Source organism: Bombina bombina, chromosome 1 (assembly GCF_027579735.1).
Source record: "Bombina bombina isolate aBomBom1 chromosome 1, aBomBom1.pri, whole genome shotgun sequence".
In the NCBI taxonomy this organism is placed as follows: Eukaryota; Metazoa; Chordata; class Amphibia; order Anura; family Bombinatoridae; genus Bombina; species Bombina bombina.
The window spans coordinates 247167939-247185419 of record NC_069499.1 but is presented as its reverse complement, the minus strand read 5'-3'; the positions used below and the strand labels follow the sequence as shown (position 1 = coordinate 247185419).

Below are 17481 nucleotides of genomic sequence, written 5' to 3'. Positions count from 1 at the left end.
TATTAACTGGTGTGTATATGTTAGAAATAAACATGGAATATTTTAGTAGAGCATATGTACTTTAAAATCTTCAGGCTGTGGTTTGGCTTAAAGAATGATAATTATTTAATAAAACTATTTACAAAAATATTGTAAGAGGTAGGTCTTTAGGTTTGTGAAAGTTTTATATACTAAAAAAACACAATCTTCATAAACTAATAACACAGGAACAATTGTGCTTGCATTATTGAATACATTGTTTCACACATTCACAGTTTAGGTTGGGGAAAGTATGTGAAGCCACGTATTTAGTAACTGGTAGAACCTTGTTTAATCACCATAATCTCCACCAAACATTTCCTGTAGCTGCTCATCAGTATATATAGGAGTCGTCTTCCATAGAAATCATTTCTTGGAGTCCTTGGATGAATAAATTCTTCATTTCATGACATGGGTATTCCAAAATACAATTTCTCCAACATAGGTGTGTCCGGTCCACGGCGTCATCCTTACTTGTGGGATATTCTCTTCCCCAACAGGAAATGGCAAAGAGCCCAGCAAAGCTGGTCACATGATCCCTCCTAGGCTCCGCCTACCCCAGTCATTCTCTTTGCCGTTGTACAGGCAACATCTCCACGGAGATGGCTTAGAGTTTTTTAGTGTTTAACTGTAGTTTTTTATTATTCAATCAAGAGTTTGTTATTTTGAAATAGTGCTGGTATGTACTATTTACTCAGAAACAGAAAAGAGATGAAGATTTCTGTTTGTATGAGGAAAATGATTTTAGCAACCGTAACTAAAATCCATGGCTGTTCCACACAGGACTGTTGAGAGCAATTAACTTCAGTTGGGGGAACAGTGTGCAGTCTCTTGCTGCTTGAGGTATGACACATTCTAACAAGACGATGTAATGCTGGAAGCTGTCATTTTCCCTATGGGATCCGGTAAGCCATATTTATTACGATCGTAAATAAGGGCTTTACAAGGGCTTATTTAGACTGTAGACTTTTCTGGGCTAAATCGATTCATTATTAGCACATTTTTAGCCTTGAGGAATCATTTTATCTGGGTATTTTGATATAATAATATCGGCAGGCACTGTATTAGACACCTTATTTCTTAGGGGCTTTCCCAAAGCATAAGCAGAGTCTCATTTTCGCGCCGGTGTGGCGCACTTGTTTTTGAGAGGCATGGCATGCAGTCGCATGTGAGAGGAGCTCTGATACTTAGAAAAGACTTTCTGAAGGCGTCATTTGGTATCGTATTCCCCTTTGGGCTTGGTTGGGTCTCAGCAAAGCAGATACCAGGGACTGTAAAGGGGTTAAAGCTTATAACGGCTCCGGTTCCGTTATTTTAAGGGTTAAAGCTTCCAAATTTGGTGTGCAATATTTTTAAGGCTTTAAGACACTGTGGTGAAAATTTTGTGATTTTTGAACAATTCCTTCATGTTTTTTCGCAATTGCAGTAACAAAGTGTGTTCAGTTTAAAATTTAAAGTGACAGTAACGGTTTTATTTTAAAACGTTTTTTGTACTTTCTTATCAAGTTTATGCCTGTTTAACATGTCTGAACTACCAGATAGACTGTGTTCTGAATGTGGGGAAGCCAGAATTCCTATTCATTTAAATAAATGTGATTTATGTGATAATGACAATGATGCCCAAGATGATTCCTCAAGTGAGGGGAGTAAGCATGGTACTGCATCATTCCCTCCTTCGTCTACACGAGTCTTGCCCACTCAGGAGGCCCCTAGTACATCTAGCGCGCCAATACTCCTTACTATGCAACAATTAACGGCTGTAATGGATAATTCTGTCAAAAACATTTTAGCCAAAATGAACCCTTGTCAGCGTAAGCGTGGCTGCTCTGTTTTAGTTACTGAAGAGCATGACGACGCTGATATTAATATCTCTGAAGGGCCCCTAATCCAGTTTGAGGGGGCCAGGGAGGTTTTGTCTGAGGGAGAAATTACTGATTCAGGGAACATTTCTCATCAGGCTGAATCTGATGTGATTACATTTAAATTTAAGTTGGAACATCTCCGCATTTTGCTTAAGGAGGTATTATCCACTCTGGATGATTGCGAAAAGTTGGTCATTCCAGAGAAACTATGTAAAATGGACAAGTTCCTAGAGGTGCCGGGGCTCCCAGAAGCTTTTCCTATACCCAAGCGGGTGGCGGACATTGTTAATAAAGAATGGGAAAGGCCCGGTATTCCTTTCGTCCCTCCCCCCATATTTAAAAAATTGTTTCCTATGGTCGACCCCAGAAAGGACTTATGGCAGTCAGTCCCCAAGGTCGAGGGAGCGGTTTCTACTTTAAACAAACGCACCACTATACCCATAGAGGATAGTTGTGCTTTCAAAGATCCTATGGATAAAAAATTAGAAGGTTTGCTTAAAAAGATGTTTGTTCAGCAGGGTTACCTTCTACAACCCATTTCATGCATTGTCCCTGTCACTACAGCTGCATATTTCTGGTTTGATGAACTGATTAAGGTGCTCGATAGTGATTCTCCTCCTTATGAGGAGATTATGGACAGAATCAATGCTCTCAAATTGGCTAATTCTTTCACTCTAGACGCCACTTTGCAAGTGGCTAGGTTAGCGGCTAAGAATTCTGGGTTTGCTATTGTGGCGCGCAGAGCGCTTTGGTTGAAATCTTGGTCGGCTGATGCGTCTTCCAAGAACAAGTTACTAAACATTCCTTTCAAGGGGAAAACGCTGTTTGGCCCTGACTTGAAAGAGATTATCTCTGATATCACTGGGGGTAAGGGCCACGCCCTTCCTCAGGATAGGCCTTTCAAGGCAAAAAATAGACCTAATTTTCGTCCCTTTCGTAAAAACGGACCAGCCCAAGGTGCTACGTCCTCTAAGCAAGAGGGTAATACTTCTCAGGCCAAGCCAGCTTGGAGACCAATGCAAGGCTGGAACAAGGGAAAGCAGGCCAAGAAACCTGTCACTGCTACCAAGACAGCATGAAATATTGGCCCCCGATCCGGGACCGGATCTGGTGGGGGGCAGACTCTCTCTCTTCGCTCAGGCTTGGGCAAGAGATGTTCTGGATCCTTGGGCGCTAGAAATAGTCTCCCAGGGTTATCTTCTGGAATTCAAGGGACTTCCCCCAAGGGGGAGGTTCCACAGGTCTCAGTTGTCTTCAGACCACATAAAAAGACAGGCGTTCTTACATTGTGTAGAAGACCTGTTAAAAATGGGAGTGATTCATCCTGTTCCATTAAGAGAACAAGGGATGGGGTTCTACTCCAATCTGTTCATAGTTCCCAAAAAAGAGGGAACGTTCAGACCAATCTTAGATCTCAAGATCTTAAACAAATTTCTCAAGGTCCCATCGTTCAAGATGGAAACCATTCGAACTATCCTTCCTTCCATCCAGGAAGGTCAATTCATGACCACGGTGGATTTAAAGGATGCGTATCTACATATTCCTATCCACAAGGAACATCATCGGTTCCTAAGGTTTGCATTCCTGGACAAACATTACCAGTTTGTGGCGCTTCCTTTCGGATTAGCCACTGCTCCAAGGATTTTCACAAAGGTACTAGGGTCCCTTCTAGCGGTACTAAGACCAAGGGGCATTGCAGTAGTACCTTACCTGGACGACATTCTGATTCAAGCGTCGTCCCTCCCTCGAGCAAAGGCTCACACGGACATCGTCCTGGCCTTTCTCAGATCTCACGGCTGGAAAGTGAACGTGGAAAAGAGTTCTCTATCCCCGTCAACAAGGGTTCCCTTCTTGGGAACAATTATAGACTCCTCAGAAATGAGGATTTTTCTAACAGAGGCCAGAAAGACAAAGCTTCTGGACTCTTGTCGGATACTTCATTCCGTTCCTCTTCCTTCCGTAGCTCAGTGCATGGAAGTGATCGGGTTGATGGTAGCGGCAATGGACATAGTTCCTTTTGCGCGCATTCATCTAAGACCATTACAACTGTGCATGCTCAGTCAGTGGAATGGGGACTATACAGACTTGTCTCCAAAGATACAAGTAAATCAGAGGACCAGAGACTCACTCCGTTGGTGGCTGTCCCTGGACAACCTGTCACGAGGGATGACATTCCACAGACCAGAGTGGGTCATTGTCACGACCGACGCCAGTCTGATGGGCTGGGGCGCGGTCTGGGGATCCCTGAAAGCTCAGGGTCTTTGGTCTCGGGAAGAATCTCTTCTACCGATAAATATTCTGGAACTGAGAGCGATATTCAATGCTCTCAAGGCTTGGCCTCAGCTAGCGAGGACCAAGTTCATTCGGTTTCAATCAGACAACATGACGACTGTTGCGTACATCAACCATCAGGGGGGAACAAGGAGTTCCCTAGCGATGGAAGAAGTGACCAAGATTATTCTATGGGCGGAGTCTCACTCCTGCCACCTGTCTGCTATCCACATCCCGGGAGTGGAAAATTGGGAAGCGGATTTTCTGAGTCGTCAGACATTGCATCCGGGGGAGTGGGAACTCCATCCGGAAATCTTTGCCCAAGTCACTCAACTATGGGGCATTCCAGACATGGATCTGATGGCCTCTCGTCAGAACTTCAAAGTTCCTTGCTACGGGTCCAGATCCAGGGATCCCAAGGCGGCTCTAGTGGATGCACTAGTAGCACCTTGGACCTTCAAACTAGCTTATGTGTTCCCGCCGTTTCCTCTCATCCCCAGGCTGGTAGCCAGGATCAATCAGGAGAGGGCGTCGGTGATCTTGATAGCTCCTGCGTGGCCACGCAGGACTTGGTATGCAGATCTGGTGAATATGTCATCGGCTCCACCTTGGAAGCTACCTTTGAGACGAGACCTTCTTGTTCAGGGTCCGTTCGAACATCCGAATCTGGTTTCACTCCAGCTGACTGCTTGGAGATTGAACGCTTGATTTTATCGAAGCGAGGTTTCTCAGATTCTGTTATCGATACTCTTGTTCAGGCCAGAAAGCCTGTAACTAGAAAGATTTACCACAAAATTTGGAAAAAATATATCTGTTGGTGTGAATCTAAAGGATTCCCTTGGGACAAGGTTAAGATTCCTAGGATTCTATCCTTCCTTCAAGAAGGATTGGAAAAAGGATTATCGGCAAGTTCCCTGAAGGGACAGATTTCTGCCTTGTCGGTGTTACTTCACAAAAAACTGGCAGCTGTGCCAGATGTTCAAGCCTTTGTTCAGGCTCTGGTTAGAATCAAGCCTGTTTACAAACCTTTGACTCCTCCTTGGAGTCTCAATTTAGTTCTTTCAGTTCTTCAGGGGGTTCCGTTTGAACCCTTACATTCCGTTGATATTAAGTTATTATCTTGGAAAGTTTTGTTTTTAGTTGCAATTTCTTCTGCTAGAAGAGTTTCAGAATTGTCTGCTCTGCAGTGTTCTCCTCCTTATCTGGTGTTCCATGCAGATAAGGTGGTTTTACGTACTAAACCTGGTTTTCTTCCAAAAGTTGTTTCTAACAAAAACATTAACCAGGAGATTATCGTACCTTCTCTGTGTCCGAAACCAGTTTCAAAGAAGGAACGCTTGTTGCACAATTTGGATGTTGTTCGCGCTCTAAAATTCTATTTAGATGCTACAAAGGATTTTAGACAAACATCTTCCTTGTTTGTTGTTTATTCAGGTAAAAGGAGAGGTCAAAAAGCAACTTCTACCTCTCTCTCTTTTTGGATTAAAAGCATCATCAGATTGGCTTACGAGACTGCCGGACGGCAGCCTCCCGAAAGAATCACAGCTCATTCAACTAGGGCTGTGGCTTCCACATGGGCCTTCAAGAACGAGGCTTCTGTTGATCAGATATGTAGGGCAGCGACTTGGTCTTCACTGCACACTTTTACCAAATTTTACAAGTTTGATACTTTTGCTTCTTCTGAGGCTATTTTTGGGAGAAAGGTTTTGCAAGCCGTGGTGCCTTCCATTTAGGTGACCTGATTTGCTCCCTCCCTTCATCCGTGTCCTAAAGCTTTGGTATTGGTTCCCACAAGTAAGGATGACGCCGTGGACCGGACACACCTATGTTGGAGAAAACAGAATTTATGTTTACCTGATAAATTTCTTTCTCCAACGGTGTGTCCGGTCCACGGCCCGCCCTGGTTTTTTAATCAGGTCTGATAATTTATTTTCTTTAACTACAGTCACCACGGTACCATATGGTTTCTCCTATGCTATTATTCCTCCTTAACGTCGGTCGAATGACTGGGGTAGGCGGAGCCTAGGAGGGATCATGTGACCAGCTTTGCTGGGCTCTTTGCCATTTCCTGTTGGGGAAGAGAATATCCCACAAGTAAGGATGACGCCGTGGACCGGACACACCGTTGGAGAAAGAAATTTATCAGGTAAACATAAATTCTGTTTTTGCGTATGTTTAAGCCATTCTGTTGATTCACGTATGTGTTTTGGATCATTTTCCTATTGCATCACCCAACTTTTGTTAGGCTTCAGGTAACTAACCACTACATTGACATAATTTAAAATTTCTTTATACAGTTTTGAAGTAATTGTTCCCTCTATCCTAGCAAGATCCCTGAGGTCCATTTTACACAGAAACTTTTATGGGGTATTTAAATAGAGCTGTAGCTGTAAATACGGTTTGTAGTTGGCACGCGTTAGCTATTTTGCTGCTAAAGCTACCAACAATGATGAAAATCTTTCAGTTCTTTCACTGCATATGTATACGTAGGTAATACACCTATATAGAGAGCTAGAGATTTTCCCTCACTCCCTAACTAGTGTGCAGACAGCCTTCATGGAAACATCAAAAATGCTGGGCGAAATACAAAACCGCATTCAGCTGTTTCTACCTCACTGCTGGGTAAATCTTTGCTGGGATCTAACTCCTTCGCCTCTCCTTTACTACGGAATGTAATTAGCCTTTGCAGACAGGGAGCTGAACATTTCACAAACAGCTATGTGAAATATGATCCTGAGATCCTTTTACAGAGCTGTGTGTTAAATGTTCAGCTCCCTGTCTGAAAAGGGTACTGACATTCCATAGTAATGGTGAGGAGAGGGAGTTGGATACCAGCAAAGATTTACCGGTGAGGAGAGGGAGTTAGATACCAGCAAAGATTTACCGAACAGTGAGGCAGAAACAGCTGAGTGCTGTTTGTGTATATCGGCAGCATTTCTGATGTTTCCATGATGGATGGCTGTGTCAGCATGCTAGTTGGGGAATAAGGGAAAATCCCTAGCTCTCTAACTAGTATGTATTATTTATGTATACATATGCAGTGAAAGCGCTGCAAAGTTTCTCATCATTTTTGGCAGCTTTAGCAGCAAAATAGCTAATGCATGCCAATTACAAACTGTATATGCAGCTACAGCTCTATTTAAATACCCTAATGTCCCTTTAAAGCAGTCCCAAACCATGATGCTTCATCAACCACACTTCAAGGCTGAGATGAGGATTTGATATAAAAACAGCTTTCTCCAACATAGGTGTGTCCGGTCCACGGCGTCATCCTTACTTGTGGGATATTCTCTTCCCCAACAGGAAATGGCAAAGAGCCCAGCAAAGCTGGTCATATGATCCCTCCTAGGCTCCGCCTACCCCAGTCATTCTCTTTGCCGTTGCACAGGCAACATCTCCACGGAGATGGCTAAGAGTTTTTTGGTGTTTAAATGTAGTTTTTATTCTTCAATCAAGTGTTTGTTATTTTAAAATAGTGCTGGTATGTACTATTTACTCTGAAACAGAAAAGAGAAGAAGATTTCTGTTTGTGAGAGGAAGATGATTTTAGCAAACGTTACTAAAATCGATTGCTGTTTCCACACAGGACTGTTGAGATGAAGTAACTTCAGTTGGGGGAAGCAGTTGGCAGACTTTTCTGCCTGAGGTATGATGGCCACATTTCTAACACGACTTGGTAATGCTGGAAGGCTGTCATTTTCCCTATGGGGACCGGTAAGCCATTTTCTTAGATTAAGTAAAAGAATAAAGGCTTTATAAGGGCTTAAAAAACTGGTAGACATTTTTCTGGGCTAAAACGATTACTTGCTAAGCATATTTGACAGATTATAGCGCTTTATAGTTATTATAATCTTGGGGATTGTTGTTAAAAAAACGTCAGGCACTGTATGGACACCTTTTTCAGATGGGGGCCTTCTCTAGTCATAGGCAGAGCCTCATTTTCGCGCCACTAATGCACAGTTGTTTTTGGAAGGCAAGGCATGCAGATGCATGTGTGAGGAGCTAAGATCCACTGAAAAAGCTTATAGAAGGCATCATTTGGTATCGTATTCCCCTCTGGGCTTGGTTGGGTCTCAGCAAAGCAGATTCCTGGGACTGTATAGGGGTTAAATGTAAAAACGGCTCCGGTTCCGTTATTTTAAGGGTTAAAGCTTTCAAATTTGATGTGCAATACTTTTAAGGCTTTAAGACACTGTGGTGAAATTTTGGTGAATTTTGAACAATTGCTTCATACTTTTTCGCATATTCAGTAATAAAGTGTGTTCTGTTTAAAATTTAAAGTGACAGTAACGGTTTTACTTTAAAACGTTTTTTGTGCTTTGTTGACAAGTTTAAGCCTGTTTAACATGTCTGAACCATCAGATAAACGATGTTCTATATGTATGAAAGCCAATGTGTCTCCCCATTTAAATATATGTGATAATTGTGACATGGTGTCCAAACAAGGTAGGGACAATGATGCCACAGATAATAATAGTGCCCAAGATGATTCTTCAGATGAGGGGAGTAAGCATGGTACTGCATCACCCCCTTCTGTGTCTACACCAGTTTTGCCCACACAAGAGGCCCCTAGTACATCTAGTGCGCCAATACTTATTACTATGCAACAATTAACGGCTGTTATGGATAATTCTATTGCAAATATTTTATCTAAAATGCCTACTTATCAAAGAAAGCGCGATTGCTCTGTTTTAAACACTGAAGAGCAAGAGGACGCTGATGATAACATTTCTGACATACCCTCACACCAATCTGAAGGGGCCAGGAGGGAGGTTTTGTCTGAGGGAGAAATTTCAGATTCAGGAAAAATTTCTCAACAAGCTGAACCTGATGTTGTAACATTTAAATTTAAATTAGAACATCTCCGCGCACTGCTTAAGGAGGTATTATCTACTCTGGATGATTGTGACAATTTGGTCATTCCAGAGAAATTATGTAAGATGGACAAGTTCCTAGAGGTTCCGGTGCCCCCCGATGTTTTTCCTATACCCAAGCGGGTGGCGGACATAGTAAACAAGGAATGGGAAAGGCCCGGCATACCTTTTGTTCCTCCCCCTATATTTAAGAAATTATTTCCTATAGTCGACCCCAGAAAGGACTTATGGCAGACAGTCCCTAAGGTCGAGGGGGCGGTCTCTACTCTAAACAAACGCACTACTATTCCCATAGAAGATAGTTGTGCTTTTAAAGATCCTATGGATAAAAAATTAGAGGGTTTGCTTAAAAAAATGTTTGTTCAGCAAGGTTACCTTCTTCAACCAATTTCATGCATTGTTCCTGTCACTACGGCAGCGTGTTTCTGGTTCGAAGAACTAGAAAAGTCGCTCAATAAAGAATCTTCGTATGAGGAGGTTATGGACAGAGTTCATGCACTTAAATTGGCTAACTCTTTTATTCTAGATGCCACTTTGCAATTAGCGAGATTAGCGGCGAAAAATTCAAGGTTTGCTATCGTGGCGCGCAGAGCGCTCTGGCTAAAGTCTTGGTCAGCGGATGTGTCTTCCAAGACAAAATTGCTTAACATCCCTTTCAAGGGCAAAACACTGTTTGGTCCTGATTTGAAAGAGATTATTTCAGACATCACCGGAGGAAAGGGCCACGCCCTTCCTCAGGATAGGTCTTTTAAGGCTAGAAATAAGCCTAATTTTCGTCCCTTTCGCAGAAACGGACCAGCCTCTACTTCTACATCCTCTAAGCAAGAGGGTAATACTTCTCAACCCAAACCAGCCTGGAGACCGATGCAAGGCTGGAACAAGGGTAAGCAAGCCAAGAAGCCTGCCACTGTTACCAAAACAGCATGAAGGGATGGCCCCCGATCCGGGACCGGATCTGGTGGGGGGCAGACTTTCTCTCTTTGCTCAGGCCTGGGCAAGAGATGTTCAGGATCCTTGGGCACTAGAAATAGTTTCTCAAGGGTTATCTCCTGGAATTCAAGGAACTACCCCCAAGGGGAAGGTTCCACAGGTCTCAATTATCTTCAAACCAAATAAAAAGACAGGCATTCTTACATTGTGTAGAAGACCTGTTAAGGATGGGAGTAATTCATCCAGTTCCAATAAGAGAACAAGGGATGGGGTTTTACTCCAACCTGTTCATAGTTCCCAAAAAAGAGGGAACATTCAGACCAATTCTAGATCTCAAGATCCTAAACAAATTTCTCAGGGTTCCATCGTTCAAAATGGAAACCATTCGAACGATCCTTCCTACCATCCAGGAAGGTCAATTTATGACCATGGTGGATTTAAAGGATGCGTACCTCCATATTCCTATCCACAAGGAACATCATCAGTTCCTAAGGTTCGCTTTTCTGGACAAGCATTACCAGTTTGTGGCACTTCCATTCGGATTAGCCACTGCTCCGAGAATTTTCACAAAGGTACTAGGGTCCCTTCTAGCGGTTCTAATACCAAGGGGCATTGCAGTAGTACCGTACTTGGACGACATCCTGATTCAAGCGTCGTCTCTGTCAAAAGCAAAGGCTCATACGGACATCGTCCTAGCCTTTCTCAGATCTCACGGATGGAAAGTAAACATAGAAAAAAGTTCTCTTTCCCCGTCAACAAGAGTTCCCTTCTTGGGAACAATAATAGACTCCTTAGAAATGAGGATTTTTCTGACAGAGGTCAGAAAATCAAAACTTCTAAGCTCTTGTCAAGTTCTTCATTCTGTTCTTCGTCCTTCCATAGCGCAGTGCATGGAAGTAATAGGATTGATGGTTGCAGCAATGGACATAGTTCCTTTTGCACGAATTCATCTAAGACCATTACAACTGTGCATGCTCAGACAGTGGAATGGGGATTATACAGACTTGTCTCCGACGATTCAAGTAGATCAAAAGACCAGAGATTCACTCCGTTGGTGGCTAATCCTGGACAACCTGTCACAGGGAATGAGCTTCCGCAGACCAGAGTGGGTCATTGTCACGACCGACGCCAGTCTGGTGGGCTGGGGCGCGGTCTGGGAACCCCTGAAAGCTCAGGGTCTATGGTCTCGGGAAGAATCTCTTCTCCCGATAAACATTCTGGAACTGAGAGCGATATTCAATGCTCTCAAAGCTTGGCCTCATCTAGCAGAGGCCAAATTCATAAGGTTTCAATCAGACAACATGCATGACGACAGTTGCATATATCAACCATCAGGGGGGAACAAGGAGTTCCCTGGCGATGGAGGAAGTGACCAAGATAATTCAATGGGCGGAGGATCACTCCTGCCACTTGTCTGCAATCCACATCACAGGAGTGGAAAATTGGGAAGCGGATTTTCTGAGTCGTCAGACATTCCATCCGGGGGAGTGGGAACTCCACCCAGAAATCTTTGCCCAAATAACTCAATTATGGGGCATTCCAGACATGGATCTGATGGCGTCTCGTCAGAACTTCAAGGTTCCTTGTTACGGGTCCAGATCCAGGGATCCCAAGGCGACTCTAGTAGATGCACTAGTAGCACCTTGGACCTTCAACCTAGCTTATGTTTTCCCACCGTTTCCTCTCATTCCCAGGCTGGTAGCCAGGATCAACCAGGAGAGGGCTTCGGTGATCTTGATAGCTCCTGCGTGGCCACGCAGGACTTGGTATGCAGACCTGGTGAATATGTCATCGGCTCCACCATGGAAGCTACCTTTGAGACAGGACCTTCTTGTTCAAGGTCCATTCGAACATCCGAATCTGGTTTCTCTCCAACTGACTGCTTGGAGATTGAACGCTTGATTTTATCAAAGCGTGGGTTTTCAGATTCTGTAATAGATACTCTGATTCAGGCTAGGAAGCCTGTAACTAGAAAAATTTACCATAAGATATGGAAAAAATATATCTATTGGTGTGAATCTAAAGGATTCCCATGGAACAAGATACAAATTCCTAGGATTTTATCCTTTCTACAAGAGGGTTTGGAGAAGGGATTATCTGCAAGTTCTCTGAAGGGACAGATTTCTGCGTTATCTGTTTTACTTCACAAAAGGCTGGCAGCTGTGCCAGACGTTCAAGCGTTTGTTCAGGCTCTGGTTAGAATCAAGCCTGTTTACAGACCCTTGACTCCTCCCTGGAGTCTTAATCTAGTTCTTTCAGTTCTTCAAGGAGTTCCGTTTGAACCCTTACATTCCGTAGATATTAAGTTATTATCTTGGAAAGTTTTGTTTTTGGTTGCAATTTCTTCTGCTAGAAGAGTTTCTGAGTTATCTGCTCTGCAGTGTTCTCCGCCCTATCTGGTGTTCCATGCAGATAAGGTGGTTTTGCGTACTAAGCCTGGTTTTCTTCCGAAAGTTGTTTCCAACAAGAATATTAACTAGGAGATAGTTGTACCTTCTTTGTGCCCGAATCCAGTTTCAAAGAAGGAACGTTTGTTACACAATTTGGACGTAGTCCGTGCTCTAAAATTCTATTTAGAGGCCACTAAAGATTTCAGACAAACTTCTTCTTTGTTTGTTGTTTATTCTGGTAAAAGGAGAGGTCAAAAAGCAACTTCTACCTCTCTTTCCTTTTGGCTTAAAAGCATTATCCGTTTGGCTTATGAGACTGCCGGACGGCAGCCTCCTGAAAGAATCACAGCTCACTCCACTAGGGCTGTGGCTTCCACATGGGCCTTCAAGAACGAGGCTTCTGTTGACCAGATATGTAAGGCAGCGACTTGGTCTTCACTGCACACTTTTGCCAAATTTTACAAATTTGATACTTTTGCTTCTTCAGAGGCTATTTTTGGGAGAAAGGTTTTGCAAGCCGTGGTGCCTTCCATTTAGGTGACCTGATTTGCTCCCTCCCTTCATCCGTGTCCTAAAGCTTTGGTATTGGTTCCCACAAGTAAGGATGACGCCTTGGACCGGACACACCTATGTTGGAGAAAACAGAATTTATGCTTACCTGATAAATTACTTTCTCCAACGGTGTGGACGGTCCACGGCCCGCCCTGGTTTTTTTTAATCAGGTCTGATGAATTATTTTCTCTAACTACAGTCACCACGGTATCATATGGTTTCTCCTATGCATATTTCCTCCTGTACGTCGGTCGAATGACTGGGGTAGGCGGAGCCTAGGAGGGATCATATGACCAGCTTTGCTGGGCTCTTTGCCATTTCCTGTTGGGGAAGAGAATATCCCACAAGTAAGTATGACGCCGTGGACCGGACACACCGTTGGAGAAAGTAATTTATCAGGTAAGCATAAATTCTGTTTTTACTTAAAAAAAAAAAAAAAAAATGTAGGCAAAAAAAAAAATTGACTTGTGTAAATGCTGCTTTTTATATACATTAAATATAAATCCCTTTAGTGTGTGTGTGTCTCTTTTTCTCTCTCTCTCTCTCTCTCTCTCTCTCTTCTCCTTTCTCTTCTCTCTCAAGATAGAGCATTGATTAAAAAAAAAAAACTAGAATACATTTTCTAACACACTTCTGAACAGCAAAACAAAACTCACAATTTGTGAATAGAATTTGAGTCTTTTGGGTGAGCTTGAAATCATTACATACTTATTGGTTAAAATATGGACATTAAAATGTGTGTAACATGTAAACCTCTTTGCTGCAAAGCCATTTCACATCCCTGTCAATGCCAGTGCTGTTTCTGTGTGTTAACCACACAAATTGTACCTTTTTTAGGTTTAAAAAATATCATTGGCTTGCAGAAATATACAAATATAGACATTCTAGACATTCTATATAACAGGACAAGAGTGAGGATTTCCTGATATTTCTTGTGCCCAATTTATGGTTCTATATTTAGAACCAGTTCACTTTTCATTTTGGATTCTACACCTAGATTATTAAGTGAAATTTACTCGTAAATTAGAAGGTCTTTGTAGAAGTTACAGACAAAGTAAATGAAAGAAAGTAAGGTTACTCATATAAAATAGTTTCTACTTAATGACAATCTATAACCCAGCAACATCTAAGGCATGCTATTATTAGATGTGAGCCACCTTAATACGTGGTGTATATGTGGCATTGATAACTTTTAAAGGAAACATTTTTCTTTCATACAGGTGGTAAGAGTCCACACTCCATTATTCCTTGCAATTACTCCTGGCCACTAGGAGAAGGCAAAGTTTCCCGAAAATCAAAGAGCCTTTAAAACCCCTCCCATCTTACTGGAAACTAGTCTTATCTTTGCCTCCGCAGGAGGAAGTGCAAAAATTGAGGTGCTCCAGATTTTCTTTCATGAGAGGGGTCCTCAGACTGATTTAAGGTATGTTTCCCCTCTAGAGCTACAGTTTGACGGAGGGATGTTTTGGGAGTATTGGGTAGTGGCAAATTACCCCTTATGGGAGTTAGTCGCAAGCCTACTACAGGTGTTGCAGGGAACTGTCCCTTGCCTCCTCCTGTTGGATCATCAGTATACTCCACGTTAAAGTTCCTCTGCTGTTATGTATATTTGGTTGTCTACTGGAAGCAGTATACATTGATTCATTCATTTATATACAGAGAAGAGGGATGGGAAGGAGGGGAACCCAAGAGAAAGTGAGAGGTAGGTAGGGAAAGGGTGTTGAGGTGAGAAACCAACCTATTATTGTGGAGATAGAGAAAATATATTGTTGTCTAGTTTATACAACTAGTGCAATAACCTTTGGAACCAGTGAGGAGTCCATATTGTTTCCAATTAAAAAAAATACATTCGAGAACTGGTCTGATTTACCTGGATAATTGTGATACATTTTTTCTAATGATAACACAAAATCTACTTTTTGGAACCACTGTGATATGGTGGGGGTCTGTGATTTTTTCCAGTAGTGAGGGATTAGTCTTTTAGCACTATTAAGCATAATTTGAAGTAATTATTACTTATATTTACAGTTAGATTGGGGTAACTTGTTCAACATGATCATTTGGGAGTCTAGTAAAATATTGCTGTCTATATTTTTTAGCAATGTAATGGGACACTTGCTCCCAAAAGAGTTTGATCAAAGGGCATGTCTACCATATGTGTCTTAGGGTACCCTGTTCTCCACATTGTCTCCAGCATTTAAGTGATATTGATGGGTATACCTTATGAAGGCGGGAGGGGATCAGATACCATCTGGAAATAATTTTATAGTTTTTTTCCTTCTTAATGTGAGGAGAGTCCACAGCATCATTCCTTACTTTTGGGAAATACTGAACCTGGCCACCAGAAGGAGGCAAAGACACCCCAGCCAAAGGCTGAAATACTCCCCCCGACTTTCCTCATATCCCAGTCATTTTTTGCCTTTCGTCACAGGAGGTTGGCAGAGAAGTATCAGAAGATTCGGAATAGTTCCTTATGAAGGGTAGCTACCCTTCAAAATGGGACTGGAGTTTTAAGTAGTCTTGTCAGCCTCTCATTGAGAGCATTGATGAAACTTTGAGTCTGAAGATGCAGGGAGATTCTTTCTGCAAACCCATCCAGACTCGTATTTACAGCTCCTAAGCAATCAGTGTTGACGAGTTTCACTGCCTGCTTTCATCACTCAAGTCCATGTCAGGTGCGATGCTACAGACTGTCAAACTTGAGAGGCTTTGTTCCTGTTCCACGGCATAGATTCCGGTAAGATCGTTTCAGTTTTTATATACTTATGATAACCCAAGAAGACAGGGTCACAGTGTGGCTCCTTTTATTTGTGTGGGATCAAGGATTAATATCTCCGGAAGGGGATTATTGAACAGCGGGGAAATTAATCTCTTAATTTTATTACTATGATTATGCTGCGACATGTGTGAGATGAGGCTCAGGCAGATATGGAACTTACAGGTTTTACTTTCGTTTTGGTAAGCTGCGCAGCCTGAGAAGGCTTGGCGCGCTTTTTATTATAGAAGGGGCGGTCCTGCATTGCGCACCATGTGACCGGGTGTGGTCACACTGATTTCCTTCTTTCCTGACCGTGCGGTTTACAGGAGACAAAGCTATTTTTCTCTGTTGGTCCTGGGTCATAGGAGGTGGTGAGTGCCCCAGCCATTGGGGGTATAAAGGTGCCGTTTTATCTTTTATTAATAGTCTGCTTTATAAGCGTAAGCTATGGAGGATTCTGAAGCGTTAGAGGGTACTTCCTCTTTACCTAAGTCTAATATCTGTCTATAGTGTGAGGAGGCCATGGTATACCCGCCTGCTCAATTATGTTCCACATGCCTTGATAATGTAATCATATCAAAGAATGTTAATATGTTTAGTACCACTGAGTCTTCCACCTCTGAGGAGTCTCTGTCCCGTGAGGTGCGCACCCTACAGTCATCTCCCAATACACATGCAGCTTCCCGTAGCACTCCTAATCCTCCATGTGGAGGGGCCCTTTTACCGCAAGATTTTGCAGAGCAGTTGCAAACGGCAGTGTCTGAGGTCTTTAGTGCTTTACCTCGCCCTGCTAAGTGCAAGCGAAAGGTTAAATATTGCTATCCTTCCCAGGGGTCATCTGATAGCTTGTCCAGCTGCGGAGGAGCCAGACTTTAGATTTAGAATTGAACATTTACGCTTTATGCTAAAGGAAATTTTGGCTACTTTAGAAGTCCCTGAGCCTAAATTGCCTGAGGAACCTTTGATTCCTAAATTAGATAAGGTCTACGAGGATAGGGTTGTACCACAGACTTTCTCGGTTCCTGTAAAGATGGCGAACATACTTAATAATGAATGGGAAAGACTTGGTTCTTCATTTTCCTCTTCTTCTTGCTTTAAGAAATTATTCCTGGTTCCGGACTTTCATTTGGAGTTGTGGGGTTTCATCCCCAAGGTGGATGGCATTATCTCCACGCTTGCTAAGCGCATTACTATCCCACTTGAGAATAGTTTATCGTTCAAAGAGCCCATGGATAAGAAGATAGAAACTCTGTTAAGAAAGAGGTTTCAACATACGGGATATTTGTTTCAACTGTCAGCGGCTGTTGCTGTGGTTGCTGGAGCGGCTACCTACTTTCCTTATCAGAGTTGATTGAGGTGGAGGATCCCCTCGACGTGATCCAGCAAAGAATTAAGTCCTTAAGGGTGGCTAATTCTTTTATTTGTGATGCAAATATGCAGATTATTCGCCTGAATGCTAAGGCTTTAGGTTTTTCTGTTCAACCCCGTAGGGCACTCTGGTTGAAGTCCTAGTTTTCGGACATGACTTTCAAAGTCAAGACTTCTTTTCCTCCCATTTAAGGGAAATTTTCTATTTGGTCCAGGCCTGGACTCGGTTATCTCCACGGTTACTGGAGGCAAAAGTGCCTTTTTACCGCAGGATAAGAACAACAAACCTAAAGGACAAGGTACTAATTTTCATGCCTTTCATTCGGATAAATCCAAACGTCAGCAGCCCTCCGCAAAGCCAGAACAATCAAAGGGGACTTGGAAGCCACTTCTGTCCTGGAATAAATTCAAGCAGAACAAGAAGCGCGCCGAGATAAAGTCGGCATGAAGGGGCGGCC

The 17481-nt window shown here is 42.8% G+C and overlaps 1 protein-coding gene across 1 annotated transcript in view; it reads left to right on the top strand.

Moving 5' to 3' along the window:
* The window catches only part of SEC23A (SEC23 homolog A, COPII coat complex component), a 480777-nt gene that overhangs the window by 364017 nt on the left and 99279 nt on the right, over window positions 1–17481 (top strand). The gene's annotated exons all lie outside the window — the stretch shown is intronic.